At 45.4% G+C, this 14,816-nt stretch overlaps 1 protein-coding gene across 2 annotated transcripts in view; it reads left to right on the top strand.

The window, feature by feature from the left end:
- Nucleotides 1–14,816, top strand: part of Tnfaip8 (TNF alpha induced protein 8) — a 111,882-nt gene that overhangs the window by 58,408 nt on the left and 38,658 nt on the right. The window lies entirely within an intron of this gene.

The raw sequence follows: 14,816 nt of genomic DNA, 5'->3' as shown, positions 1-14,816 counted from the left end.
GGCTCCTCAAGGACAGACACCATTTTCCTATAAGTGAGAGGGGCTCCACAGATTTTTGCAGAATGGAGAAAGGACCAGTGAAGATGGTGCCTGAAATAATACAGCTTTTCTTTAGAGCAGGCTGTGAGCCCCCAGCTTCCTTAACAACATTTAGTCTCCCGGGTCCCTTTGGTATACAGCTGAAGCTGTAGAGGAGGAAATAGATACTGTTAATAAAAAAGAAAAAAATGGCACCTGGCCCCGATGGACAAGATAGTTGTCAGGACATCCTGGCCGCTGGCATTCACCACCCTATCAACAGCAAGTAGTTCTGCATTGCTTGTGTAAAAGTGGTGAGAGCTGGATACAGCTGGAGGTTCAGGGCTGAAACAGAGTGGAGAGTACATTGTTCCCGAGACCGAGCAAGTTGGTCGTAGAGGTAGAACTTGAATTCTCTGATTGACAGCTGGAGAGTAGAACAGTTAGGGCTCTCACAGCATTGTGTGTACACAAGGTTGTGCCGAGTGTTCTGCGCTCTTTAGGGGATGCTCAAGGTAAATTTTCACCATATGCAATCTTGCTTTGTGGATCTGAGAGCTCAGCGTTCTCCACCATGCCTCCAAAGCACAGTTCATCCATATCACGCACTGGTCCAGGCTATCTATACCTGATAGAACAATTAGAACCTCTAAAGCACAGGTCATTCATATCACACATTGGTCCAGGCTATCTATACCTGATAGAACAGTTAGAACCTCTAAAGCACAGGTCATTCATATCACGCACTGGTCCAGGCTATCTATACCTGATAGAACAGTTAGAACCTCTAAAGCACAGTTTATCCTGTATCACACACTGGTCCAGGCTATCTATACCTGATAGAACAGTTAGAACCTCTAAAGCACAGTTTATCCTGTATCACGCATTGGTCCAGGCTATCTATACCTGATAGAACAGTTAGAAGGAAAGTGCAAACCTGTCGCTCACTTTGGATTCTGATCTTTTTGTTTCTTGACATTGGACCGAAATTATTGCCTGTGTATAAAATGTAGACAAAGAACAGCATTATTAGGTTTTGGGAATGAATGTTGTAAAGTGTATAGTTAACTGTAGCCCACTTCATCAAGAAAGCACCCCTGCTGGGAGCTGGAGAGATGGCTCTGCAGTTAAGAGCACTGACTGCTCTTCCAAAGGAACCTGGGTTTGAGTTCCAGCACCCATGTGGTGTTACCATGAGTTGTAACTCCAGAGCCAGGGTATCTGCCACTGTCTTCTGGCCTCCCCTGGCACGGCATGCACATGGCAATAGCCATACATGAAGACAAAGCCCCAATACATATAAATGAAAATAATAATTTCTTAAACATGCCCTGCAGATTGGACAAATAGAATGGATATTCTGTGTGATTTCACAGAAGACTGTGAGCTGCCCAGGAGCTCCGTTTATATGGGCAATGAGTCAGAGAGGGGGGTGAAGCTCCTCCCATGGGAGTTCCTACCCAGTCCTTAGCCCCCTTAGATGTGTCAAGTGGAGCCTACTTCCTCTGGCCACACCTGTTCCTTCAGTAGCTTCTGCTTTTCTATTAATGTCTGGTACCCTTTCCCCCAGGCAGCAGTCTCAAGGCCTCCGTATGGGATCTACTCTCAGTGATTCTTGCTTTCTGTAACCCTCCTCTGAAATGCACGACACGTTTTACCGTGCAGCATCGGTTCCTGCTCAGATAGCATGGGTGTAGAGAAAAAGCACAGATGAGGTCAGAAGACTCTCAGTGGAGTGTCAGCCCTGGCTGGTGGCTGTGGGCCAGCCACTTAATGCCTCGGAGAGTCTGCAAATTCATGAGAAGTGAGTGTTGAGAGCGACACTCCAGATTTCTTCTGTAGCAGTTGCCACAGGATCGGAAGTACTCTGTAGTGTGGGATGCGCCATCTTGTCCAGAGACACGCCCTGTGATGTGTCTCTTGTGACACATAGCCTGCTGTACATTATAGAAGGTGATGTGTAAATTGCTGAGATATGACATGATTTAACGTAAGTACATAACATGTCTGGGTCACTGATTCAGAATTTGAGGGGATGGTCAAGAGGGAGTTCCCCTTTTCTGGCCCAAATAACAAGACAAACAAGTTGCTTCCTTTCTAAAGAATTTTTCTTCTTATATGTAACATAATATTTGCACACACTTATAGGGGACAGTGTGATGATGTGTAATGATAAAATAAATCAAGGTAACTATTATTTACACACACACACACACACACACACACACACACACACTTTTATCCTTCCTATATGAAGGGAAACTTTGGACTCCTCTCTTCTCGTTCTTCATACAAGCAATGGTTAATCCGGTAAATGACGGACATTCATCTGTGCTGTGGAACACTAGAGCTCAGTCTACCCATCCGACCCTCTGTTGTACCTATTGCTTCCCCTCCCTCCCTTCTCCTTCTCTAATAACCACTAGCCATAGTTTCTACTTCCACAGAATCTGCTTTCTTAATATGCTGCCTTTTTACATTAATATTTTTTATCTATCTAAAAAAAAAAAAGGTCAGAATTAATTACACGTTGTGCAACGGCAGATCCCGAACCAGCTCTTTAAACAGGGTGTCCCGTAGATGAAGGCAGTCTCTGCAAGGCAGCTCGCTGCTGGGAGGCCAGCTTAATAGGATGTTATCGCCTGGAAGAAATCCACGGCCGGAGCAAAGAAGTGTCTGGAATTCCCATCTGGGATTTATTAGTGTATGTTTGCAGGTGGCATAGGGCGGATGTTAGTTCTTAAGGAAACAAAGTTTTCAATCTGAGGATGCTGAATTTGTTGCTTTGTAAAGTGGCAGCAGCTGCCAGTATCTTCCTGGCCCTGGAAATTTCATCAGCTGAAGTGGAATGTTGCTCAGTCTGTCTTATTAATGATCCGGATGGCAATTGTGGCGGCTTGGAGAGTAGCTAGTAAGGCTGCCCCTAGTGCCGCCCAGCCGTTGCCGTCTAGAGTCTGGTGAGCATCTTCTGGGAAGGTTGCACATGCCCCCACACTCTGTTTATAAAGATGATAAAGCAAGTATGTCCACTCTGCACACACTGTAAAACAGAAGGCTTGCAGCTGGCAGAGTTGCTTTCTTCTTGGCTCCTTTTCTGACGGAATTTTTGGGAACTTGTTAGAGTTATGAGTCGGTGCGGCTTGCCAGCCTTGGTCTTCAGTGCAATGCAACTGCTCCTTTAAACTTCCCTCTCTTTGAAGATTGTAGTATTGTGTTTTCATCGTTTCTTGTAATATGCTTTATGGGTGTAGGAAATGCAGTTTATTCTTACATGTTGTCATAAGTCAGTATCATGAAATGTTTTAATGATTATTTTATTGGTTATATTGTTATAGGTATGGAAAGGACCTATAACAGACATGAGGGATAACAGGCAAACAGACATGAGGGATAACCTTGCATTGGCAATAGCACAACCTAGTTGTCTGTCTCAAAAGACATCTGATATCAAGCTTATCAAGAGTAGAAGTTGCATGGAGAAGTTCACTACTGGCTTCAGCAGGAAAGGGGAGGCCTAAGTGTGGCTTTGAGAGGGGCAAAAAGAGGATGTAGCTGCAGGGAAAAAATTAGGCTGGCAGCAGCTGCCCCCACAATGTTACCGCACAGGGCGTCATGGTTCACAGTAAGGGTTCTTGCAGGTAGTTCCCAGGTAATGGAAACAAGTGTCAAGCGTTTCGGAATGATCACTTTTTAACCCATTTGTGTCTGTGGGTCTGTGGGCACGAACTCACGAAATTGTCCCTGAAACACTTAATACTTTCAGGCGTTGCTATTGTTTTTATTGGGGCAGAGATGAAGACACTGACCGAGAATAGGGTCTCACCTGCAGCCCAGCTTATCTGTGTCACTTTGAGGGATGCAGGACTGTGGCAGATAGGGACTATTGTGTTGTAGCCTTGGCAGGCATTTGGGTTTTCTGCCCGTGCTGCTGGGAGAAACCAGCTTTAAAAATTCTAGGCGTTGCACCTAGAGCTGATGACTTAACTCTTGGTGCGAGAGTAGAGGAGAAAGGGCCAGGAAACATTTTGATTGGCACTTGGTTTAGAAATAAAGGGGGAAAGAGAGCAGCTAACATGAATGATAACCATCAGACTTCTAGTCACTGTTGCCTAAATGGAGAAAAGAAAATGAATGTTATGTAAAAAGAAAAATCAGGATGTTCAAAAGGGGGTCAAGGTGGGCTCTGATGGTGCCTTCAGGGGTAGATGTTTCTAGGTTCAGGGACCCTCAGCAGCCATCCAAGCAGACCAGTCCTAGGCAGTTGGAAATATGTGGCCAACTTGATAAGTATTCATATACTAATAACTTTGTAATCCTATGAAAATAATAATACACTTAAATTGAAAGATTTGGGGGGGTATTTTCTTTTTTATTTACTAATGGCATATGTGTACCTGTGAGGTACTGTACATATTAGCCAATGCCCAATCAGGAAACTTGTATAATAAGTTGAGCATAAAAGTTTAAATGAAAGGTTAGCTAGGAAACACTGTAGTGGTCTCTCTCTTTCTCTCTCTCTCTCTCTCTCTCTCTCTCTCCCTCTCTCTCTCTCTCTCTTCTTTTAGAATAGAGGCTGAAGAGGTATCTCAGAGGTTAAGGCACTAGCTGGTCTCTCAGAATACCTAGGTTTGATTCCCAACCCCTACACTGATGGCCCACAACTTCCTGTAGCTCCAGCTCCAGGGGATCTAACTTCCTCTTCTGGTTTCCATGGGTACCAACACACATGGTGGCATAAACTCACATGGGCACACATACACTTAACACTGAAATTCCACTTCTGATTACATAACAAAAATAATTGTAAAGGATAGCAATTGCTACAGGTGGCAGCAACCCAAAGTTTGCTACAGAGATGATGTGGAATATCACTCAGCCTTTAAAAGGAGATTCAGACATTTCTTGACATGGATGAAGGTGAGTGAAGAAAGCCAGTCACAAAATCACCGGTTCTGTATAGCCCACTTATAGATAAGCTACTTAGAGTAGTCAGTCTAGAGACAGAAAGTAGCCCATTAGTTAGCTTCCAAGATTTAAAACACTCTGAAGATGTAGTATTGATAGCTGTAGGGACATGTCGATGTATTTAAATGTCACTAATGTACACATTTTCACAGTTGCAGTGATAATTTTTATGACATGTGTATTTCACCGCAATGATAAACGTGGAAATAAAAGCAAATCTATTAAAAAGAATATTAACTCTGGTGGTGTCTGGCTGGTAGGAAATACAGAGCTTGCTAGTGAACAAGAAAGAACAGCTTCCCCCACTCCAGATATTGGCTCACTGGATGGCAGCCAAGTCACTAGGGTGTTTGTTGTGTGGACAGAACTTGCTGGAAAGCCACCCGCTAAGCTGCTGAGGACTGCTGCTCGTGAGGAGTTTTCTCACTTGGGACGTTTGTCCATCACCTAAAGGGAATGCCAGACGGAACTGCCTGAGGCCAGGTAGTGTCAATCAGTCAGGTGCACAAGGGGAGCCAGCTGATGGGAGCTCCACCAGGGAACCCATAGAAAGCAAGTGCCGAGTCCCAGAAAGGAACTGCTTCCTATAAAATTTAGGAAGTGCTGTCCACTGAATAAGTACAGAATTCCATCAGCCGGGGGAGAAACCCTGGGTGAAGTTTTCTCGGAGCGGATAATGAAGAACAGGCTGGGAATGTGAAGTGAGGGGGGTCTGTCATGGGTCACCTCGCAACTTCTCCAGCCTTGAGATCAGATAGGGTCCTGCGACCCTAACTTCCTGCCCTGCATTCCCATGCACAGAGGAATTGTGTTTATCACATTTCTTGAGAAAGAAATGATGTCATCACACGAGAAACAGCACAGAGTGACATTACACTGTGAACAGGCTTGGGCAAACACTCATGTTCTGCACATCGCCCAAGAGATTGAATGTTATTCTGTTCCCCTCCTCGCCCCCAATCTAGGATGCCATGGCCCCCTTGTCAGTTTATTGTAGTGCCCTGAGTGAGGCACACAGACACCCCGTGTGGCCGTCCAGAGCTTTAGCTGTCGGTCCTCAGCAGCCGCTTTAGGCCACACTACTATAAGTAATGGGAGGCTAAGGCGCTGGTTTAGTTAGGGACGCATTGGAGTCACGTGTAAAGTAAAAATGGTACAGAGTCGGTATTAATTCTGGAGCCCTCACAGGAAGTTACTGAAGACTGGGGGCCTATCCCTTAATTTCTCTAAGACTTACTGAGCGAATGCTGCCTCTAGCGTGTGAACCGGTTGTGATTTCTTTGGGACCAACTATAGCTGGCTTCTTTTTTGAAACATTTTGCCATGGGATGACAGACAGCTTAAAATGATTACATAAGAAGCTTTTGAATCTTCTCAATACAAAGAAATGAAAAATGTTGACCAAGATGGGTGGCCTAAGTGTCTTTTGTTATCAACATAGAATGTACTAACATATCACAGCATGCTCCATAGAGATGTGCAGTTATGTCAATATTTTACGGTCATTCTTTCTTTACTTTACATTTATTAATAGTGTGTGTACAGGTCACACGTGCATGTGTGTGGGATGTGCGTGTGTGTGTGTGTTGTATGTGTGGTGTGTACATGGAGGTCAGAGGACAATCTGAGGGAGTCAGTTCTCTCCTACCACGGGGCTCTAGGGATTGAACTAGCCCAAAGGCTTGAGGACAAGTACCGTTCACTGCTGAGCCATCTGTTAGGCATGTCTATCAGTTTTTTTTAAAAAAAACTACATGACCTTGAATGTTCACCCTTCGTGTACGAGGGCTACCGGCGTGAAAGGTCAGGCAGAGGTGCGGAGAGCGAGTCAGGAAGGGAACAGTGAGGTCCCAGCTCTACATCACCATATGCTCCAGGATAAAATTAGGTTGGACTGTGGCCCATGTGCTACCTTCCAATTATTTGCATCTGTTTGGAACAATCACGTATAGCTGAAATCGAGAAAAAAAAAATGAAATGGCCTGTAAGGGGACTTAGCTGAACTCGGTAGTTTACAAAAAAGTCATTGGCAATAGATTTCAGACTGAGAAAGTTAATGATTTTTCACTTTATTCTACAGAATTAGTGGGCTTAATATTACATTTTGTAGCGTGTGCACAGCCAGGTGGGGAGTCAGAACATGTACCCCATATTCTGAGGTACAACTGACACCTATTTCTATAGCTCCCCTTTAAGGACTGACCAAATAAACCGGTTTCAGAACCTGACCTGGTCAAGTGGAAAAACTTGTGATCCGTAGCAGAGAAGGAGCTGCTCCTCGCCCCGCAACCCTGTTGGGATAAGTTCTGCTTCACTTCACATTTTACCGCCTGCTGAGCTTGTCTGTCCAGTGTCAGCCTCGGCCACTCTGCCTAGAAAGCCCACCCTATCCCGGGCTTTCTCCACCAGCCTTTTCTGTCCCTTGGACCATGACCACCTGGCACACGGCCAGAACCTCCTGGATGCTGCTCATGTCCGAAACCTGATGTAAAAATCAGATCGTGACAACTGGACGTAGGTTAAAGTGCCAAACAGATCCCAGGCTAAGAGTCTGGATTCAAATTTCCACATGTGGCGCACGACTTTGGGATTCCAGATTTTGTTCAGAAACTTGGGGGAAAAAAACCTTCTCTGCTCAGATGCAGTCTGAGATTCTGCTTTTGGGACTCATTCCTCAACCTATCTTGGCGTCGTTCTCCAGCCCCTCCCAGGCAACATAGAGAAGAGAAGAGAAGAGAAGAGAAGAGAAGAGAAGAGAAGAGAAGAGAAGAGAAGAGAAGAGAAGAGATTATCACTGGAGGTCCCGAGCAGAGCTCCTCTGGCTTCTGAACGCGTCGCAGTAATCAATTACAGATGTGTGCGGCAAGCCTGTGCTGGAAGGCTGCACAAGAATCTCAGATTGCATGCCGCTCCAGCCAGCCAGTGTGAGGGGCTCTCTATTAAGTTGTTGAAGAAGAAAATTCAGTTATAAATCTATGCTTGTCTCATCACAAAATTATTTCTTCAGTGTAAAGGACGTGGGGGCAGCGGTTAGAAGGAAAAAATTTTCTCGTTGCGGCCCTTCAACTGGACTTCGGCTCACTACAAAGAGGGGCTTTCTAAGTGGGGCTGCCTTCTACGGAAAGTGTCTCTGCTAAGAGAGGCGAGAGAGGAGGTGGAGGAGAGAGGCTGCTGCTGACGTGTCTAGGGGTCACGTCAAACGGGGGGCTAGAGGGGTGACAGCTCACGCTGCGTTCGGACTTAGCTCCTGTGACTGTTGATTCTGACGGTTATTCACCTGGGTTGTGACTGTTGATCACCTGAGTTGAGGAGGGCCAGCATGCCTCAGTCAGCGTGACTCCGTGCTGCCCTGACTCAGTGGATTCCTTCCCATCAATCTGTTGAATCTTTTCTGTGACCTCCCCTGAGGCTTTCCCATTTGACCCCATTAACCTGGGCAGAGGAAGAATTACAGCCCTCTTGCGTTCACTCTCTGTAGCTCATCAATCTGGGTCAGCATGTAGGATTCCAAGCAGACATTCCTGAATGGTCCAAACCAGTCTGGTGTCATTCATGAAAATATGGGGACATGAGACAAGGGGTGTGCTGTAGTTTGCACACCTGGCCAGCTTCTTGGCTCATTTCATCACTGATGATAAGTAGCATTACCCCCATTTTACAGATGTGCAAATAGAGGCCTAACGACTTGCCTGTTGGTAGAGGAAATTTTTTAAAAAGAGCAACTAGAGGAGAACCCTTTCAATCCAAGCAAGGCTCTGCCGGCATGGGCTCTGCTATGCTCTCCATAAGAAGGCTAAGAAACCCAAATTGAGTCTGGAGTTTTTTGGGTCCCCCCCCCACACTTAATTCTGATTTTGCTTCATATCCAAGGAAGCTTAGTTGGGGTCCCAACTGAATTTTTAATTAAAAAAAAAAAGGCCCAACACATTTATGGTCTCATGTAGCTGAATAAATAGAGGCTATTAAATTTATAGCTTACTTAAAGCACTAAATGTCAAGACTGGAATGGCTTTAATTTGGAGTGGTGATCTCAGCATGCGAACAAGGATTAGAGCCGTCTGTGCTGGAACCGCAGCCAGATGTAAACTCTTTGGTGACCTTCCAGTGTCTTTGAGGCATCCCTCCTCTGTGCAGGGAGGACCGATGCAGGAGGCAGGAAGGAAGCTCAGCCACATCCACTCTGTCCTGGAGCCCATTGCTCCTCAGGTCAGTGACTTGAAAAGTCATAGAACCTCTTTTCTTCCAACTTTTTGTTTGTCTCTTTTCCTCGATCTCTCTAAGGAAAATTTTCATTTTCTCCTTAAGCCTCTATCATCTTCATAAAGTTATTTTTAAGGTCGTTTGCTTCTGCTTCTTCTGCGTTGGGATGTTCAGGTCTTGCTGTTGTAGGACCACGAGGTTCTGGTGGTACCGTATTGCTCTTTTATGTTGTTGAATGCACCATTGCACTGCTATCTACCCATCTCTTCCTCCAGTCAGTGTCTGTGCCTCTGGGGGCTGCTGATGCTGTAGTGGCTGGGTTTGGGGAGGGCAGAGTGGGGCTTGTAGGTTACAGGGCCCAATGGGAGATGGGGGTGGAGTGGCCTGCCCTCAGGAGCCCTGCCTGCTGACTGGCTAGTGGGGCTGCGATGGGTGGGGGAGGCAGAACCGCCTTTCTTTAGTTACATATAGTGAACTCAAGGGGTGACTTAGTAAATACAGCTATAGTCATGGTGTCCCTCTGCTAGTTTCTCGTTGAATGAAGATCCTCCAGTCTCCAAGCCCAGGACAGATTCAGACATTTGATCCCTCAGTAGATAGGGTCTCTGTTCATGTTTAGCAGTGAAGTTTCAAAAATTCAATCTTCAGCCATCATCGACCCCACTAAGACTAAACCAAATTCCAGAGAAGTAGATTGAGGCAAAATAGGAAGACAGGGAAATTTTAAAGAACGTGGAAAGAGAAAGGAGCCCCTCAGCTTCGAGTGTAGTTGCATTCTCTCACTAACCCAGGGTCAAGAGTTTTGACATAAGTAACAAAATTTGCAATGAAGAATACCTACGCAGAATTCCTTTTTATACTCTTCAAGCAAAATGGTCACATGGCAATGAGTCATGTGACCTGTGAGTTTAGTCTTCCTCCTTTCCAGCCTGCACTATCCGCTGCACCTCAGAAACCACCCTTTGACCTCATCACGTTCACCCCTCCCACACCACATGGAAAAAAAAAAAAAACAGGAGAGAAAAGTTTCCTAGAAACCCCTTGAAGAATGTCACTTCAGAGCCACCAAGTCATACCTGCAGTCTCTTGTAGAACACAGTGGTGCCACAATCTCTGGAGAAGCCAGACCTATTTCTTGGGTATATAGTACCCTTTTCTTAAGCACTTCTCGGAGACACCCCTAAAGTTAATACTCAGACTGAACTCTCGTGAAAGCTCTATTTAATAAACTCCAACACTGTTTCCAAAAAGAAAACATAAAAAGAATTATTGATAGGTATTCTAGGAAAAGGATCATGGACTCACAAATCCTTCAGTATTTTCCAACCTGGTCTCTGTGTTTGTGTGTGCGCGCGCACGAGCTTTGTGATTATCTACGCAAAGCTTTGTAGCACGGATGATTTCTTAGGAGAGAAACAGAAACAAACAATGGAATCCTAGGAAACAAGTGCGCACCAGATGCATAGCTGTCTGCCTGCCAGCGCGCACCTCAGCGTCAGCGCTTCTCACTCCCTCAGAACCCTTTGCTCACACCCAGAATATTGATGGTTATGTAAGATTTGCTGGCACTGTCATTGGAAGTCTGAATGGAATTTACCCATAACCACACACTCCCAGAGTCTGGTGACAGTACCCCTTTCTCTTCCCGCCGCCTCGCTCTTTCTTAGTTGCCTCTGCTGGCTCGGGCGCTTCTGTTCCACTTCATGCTCAGACCCCTAACCTAGCCCCTCTGCTCATCAACATAGAAGGCCACAGGAAGCATGAGCTGCTCCTGCTTGGAAGGTACATAAATGGCCTCTACTGTTAAACGAGTCCCCTTTCTGCACTGAGAGCAAGGATATGGGGCAGGGAGGGCTCCGGAGAGATGACCAGTGAGGCCTTCCCATGGTTTGGAGGCTTGAGTTGAGTGGTGTCTTGGATGGAAGGTTCTCAGCCCCAACCAAATGGGACCAAGAACCAAAAGCCTTTTCCACACTTCAGGACAGTGTAAAGGTCAATTTTGTAAAGAGATCTTGGGAGGTTTTTTGTTGTTGTTTTCTTTTCTTTTTTGGTTTTTTGAAACAGGGTTTCTCTGTAGCTTTGGTGCCTGTACTGGATCTAGCTCTTATAAACCAGGCTGGGCTGGCTCAAACTCACAGAGATCTGCCTGCCTCTGCCTCCTGAGTGCTGGGATTAAAGGTATATGCTGCCTCTGCCCAGTCATTTTGGGAGTCTTTGACAACAGGTAATAGCAAAGTTGAGGACAGCCTCAGAGTCTAACGGAAGAAAGTCACTTTGAATACTCTGTAAATAGCCATTTTGTGACCTACAGCTTCATATGTTCAGATTCAGCACTGTGACACCAGGGCAGAGGTAAAAATAGTCACATTGATGGCCTGATCTGAGCTGCTTCTGAGCCAGCAGTTGCCAGGACAGGAGTGGCTGGCAGAGGTACCTGGTCTTCACTGCCAATGACCAGACCCTCCTTGAGTCTGCTGGAGCGTATGATAGCAGGACACCCCTGGGTAGCCATGCTGGCTCTTCCCACTTCGCTGGCCCCCTGAGCTGAGGATCCTGCAATCTACTTATTCTTCAGAGGCACCTGGCTCTCTGACAGCCAAAGGGCCTAAAGCCCAGGCTGTAGCCACCTCCTCTTTTCTTTTAAAACCAGCTTCACTCGAGTGCCATCGAAAAGAGCCTATCCTATTGCCTGAGATTCAGTTGACCTTACTACAACTTAGTTAAGTTAGGTTGGCGTTAATAAGTTTTTCACAAACCCAAAAGTACCTTGGGAGGAATTCATTTAATCTGTGGTCCAGAATTACCAAAATTATAAAAGGAAGTTCCAGCTAAGGGAGACCCATTCATATGTGACTTGTGTAAATATTGTAATGTTCTAATCAATGGATAAATAATCAGAACTGTTTCAGGGTTTCAAATCCTCCCACTCGGACCTAGATGGGAAAGTTCCATTATTGCAGAGGTGTCGAAATGCAACATTGTATTTAAGTATGCCTTTTTCTAGATCTGAAATGTTGCCAGTTTAGTTGCTATTTTATAGTAAGTGATCTACAAAGGATGGTTAATGTGAATTCTGAGCTTGTTGCTCAAGGAAGGATGCTGGGCTGTTTCTCAAGCATACAGGAATTAATAGGGGGCTGGGGATATAGCTCAGCTGGTAAAGCGCTTGCCTGGAATGCATGAAGCCCTGGGTTCGATCTCCAGACCCACATAGACTAGACATGGTGGTGCAAGCCTACAATCCCAGCACACTGGGTGTGAGAGCAGGAGAATCAGAAATTCAAGGTCATACTTGGTCATTTAACAAATCTCAGACCAACCTGGGGATCCATGAACCCCCGTCTCCAAAAGACAACAATGAATAGTCAGAGAGGCAGTAGCAGATCCCTGTGATGTCCTGGAGTATTAGCCACTATGACTAGCCCAACCCACTTTGAATAAAATTCTAGCAAAATCAACACTACCAATTATTCACTTGGAAGTAGCATGAGGAGATGAGAGCCCTGGAGGTCCAGCTGTCCATTGCCATGATTTTGCAAGTTGGAGGTGTGAAGCAGAATAGTTTGCCCAGGGCAGACAGCTCTAAGGTTATGGTGTGCTTATCATCAACAGTCTTTTTAGGTAAGCCGGGCATCCTTTGTTCCTGAATTTGATCTGGGGACATTCTTCCCGAAGGTGACCGCTGGACTGTATTTGAATAAAAAAAAAAAGTTTCTCTGGAGGTTTCCTGAGGATCCTGGTGACTGTTCAAAGATCAGCAGGGCTGTTAACAGGACACTAAGTTGATTACGGGGCTGCTGTGGCAGCGTTCAAACTGTTCATTCAGCACTTGTTCTCCTTGGCTAACCTGGGCTGGGCTGAAGGCCGTTTCGCGAACCCGTGTAAAAAACAAGCAGGGTATTAAGGATTTCTGCTCAACAGACCTTAGGAGGTTTGCATGTCCTTGGGTTTGTAAATGACATTTAATAAATATTACATAAAGGGGCACTTCCTGAAGGAAGTGAGAAAGTCATTGTGTTTGGGGCAGATGAATGTGGAAGCTGGGCAGTCCTCATTTGCGTGAGCATCACCTCATCGTGGGAAAGGTGCTGCTTCACCCCAGCTAGAGATCGACAGAAGTTATCTCATCTGTGTAGCACACAGCCATGGCGAGGTTCCTCAGTGCCCCCGGTGGACATCCGTGGACGTCTGGCCTGCGGAGGCGGAAAGCAAGGCCAGATGCTGTAGGGTAGGGAAGGCCAGAGGGATTTCCTCAGAAGGACGGGCAAGGCCGTGTATGACTGTCAAGGGAGCGGTTTTTTTTTTTTTCCATTCAGAACCATCTCCATCTTTATCTCAGCCTGTGTCTGCCATGAACCTAAGATTAGGGAGCATAGGCTGACCAGCACTAGGATGTGGGGCAAAGAGGACCATGGTAATCTTGATTTTCAGAAGGGTGCAGCCCGTTATTCTTTTCAAAGCATGTACAGTTTCTGTAGGCTTCCACAGTACTGATATTTTCCAGATGTTTCTTTCTTCCCTCTGGCTATTATGTCTTGGTTCACCTTGCCCTTTCAATAAAATTGATATAAAATTCTGAAAGGGTCTTAGGCATGTTAGAATCAATCACCTGTCAATAGGAACTGATTTAATATCAGACCTTATATTACTATTTATAATGTCCTCTTGCCTGTGAATAGAATTGGTACTGTTGAAACTTAATGTTGAAGTAAAAGGCAAGAATATCCTTTACAAAAATTTATTGTCATAAGGCGCAATAGTTAATGATAACTCGTGTGTAGCACTTATTCTATCAAATTGCTTTGTTTATAGTACTGGCTGCAATACCAGACACATCTATGAATTACATATTACCTTTATCTTCATTTTATAGATGAGCAAATACATACTTGAGAGGTTTATTATTATTATTATTTATTATTATTATTTTGCTTAAGGCCGTATAAATAATAAATAGCAGAGCTCAATCTAAACCCAGATTTGAGAAACCTAGACAGTTTACATAGTTCTTTGATTAAATTGACCATAGAGCCTGCCCCCTCCATATAAAAATAGATATAAGGAAAAGGAAGGCGGCTGGAAAAGACATTTCTTAAAGAATGTACCTCTCCACGTAATCTCCAGTTGGGTGTTTCCTTCCTTTGGATGATTTTCCTTTCCCTCACCCTAGGATTGGTGCTAAAACAAGGGTTGGTAAAATATATAACCTCCGAAGACAGGTAGAGTGGTGGAAACTGTCGTACCCACTTCTCTGAAGGGCAAACCGGGGCCACCCAGGGCTAAGAGGACTTTCTCTGAATCTGTAGTAAGGGCCAGGTGGGGAGGGGAGGGCAGGATGGTTGCTGTGCTCTGGGCCCTCCTGCCCTTTGGCCTTTTATCTCCTGTCTGTCAGCATTTCCCAAAGCCAGAGAGGCATTTAACTCCCAGCATTGGTTAGAGGGAGCCAGCCACGCACTAGGGGGGCTTCTGCCCATCCTGTCCTACTTTCTTAGAGGCCATTCCTGGCACTGGTGAAGTTTGTGCCTTGCGAACGAGACTCTTCCAAACGCTTGCAACAGCATCTGTATCACTAGCCTGAAAAAAAAAAAAAAAACAGCCCTGAAAGAGTTTTCACGTCAAAGCCCAAGACAGGG

The sequence above is a fragment of the Microtus oregoni genome, unplaced genomic scaffold (assembly GCF_018167655.1).
Source record: "Microtus oregoni isolate MIOR12 unplaced genomic scaffold, Mior012 000011F_ref0000422, whole genome shotgun sequence".
In the NCBI taxonomy this organism is placed as follows: Eukaryota; Metazoa; Chordata; class Mammalia; order Rodentia; family Cricetidae; genus Microtus; species Microtus oregoni.
The sequence above is the reverse complement of the archived record's forward strand: the minus strand, read 5'-3'. Positions and strand labels throughout refer to the sequence as shown.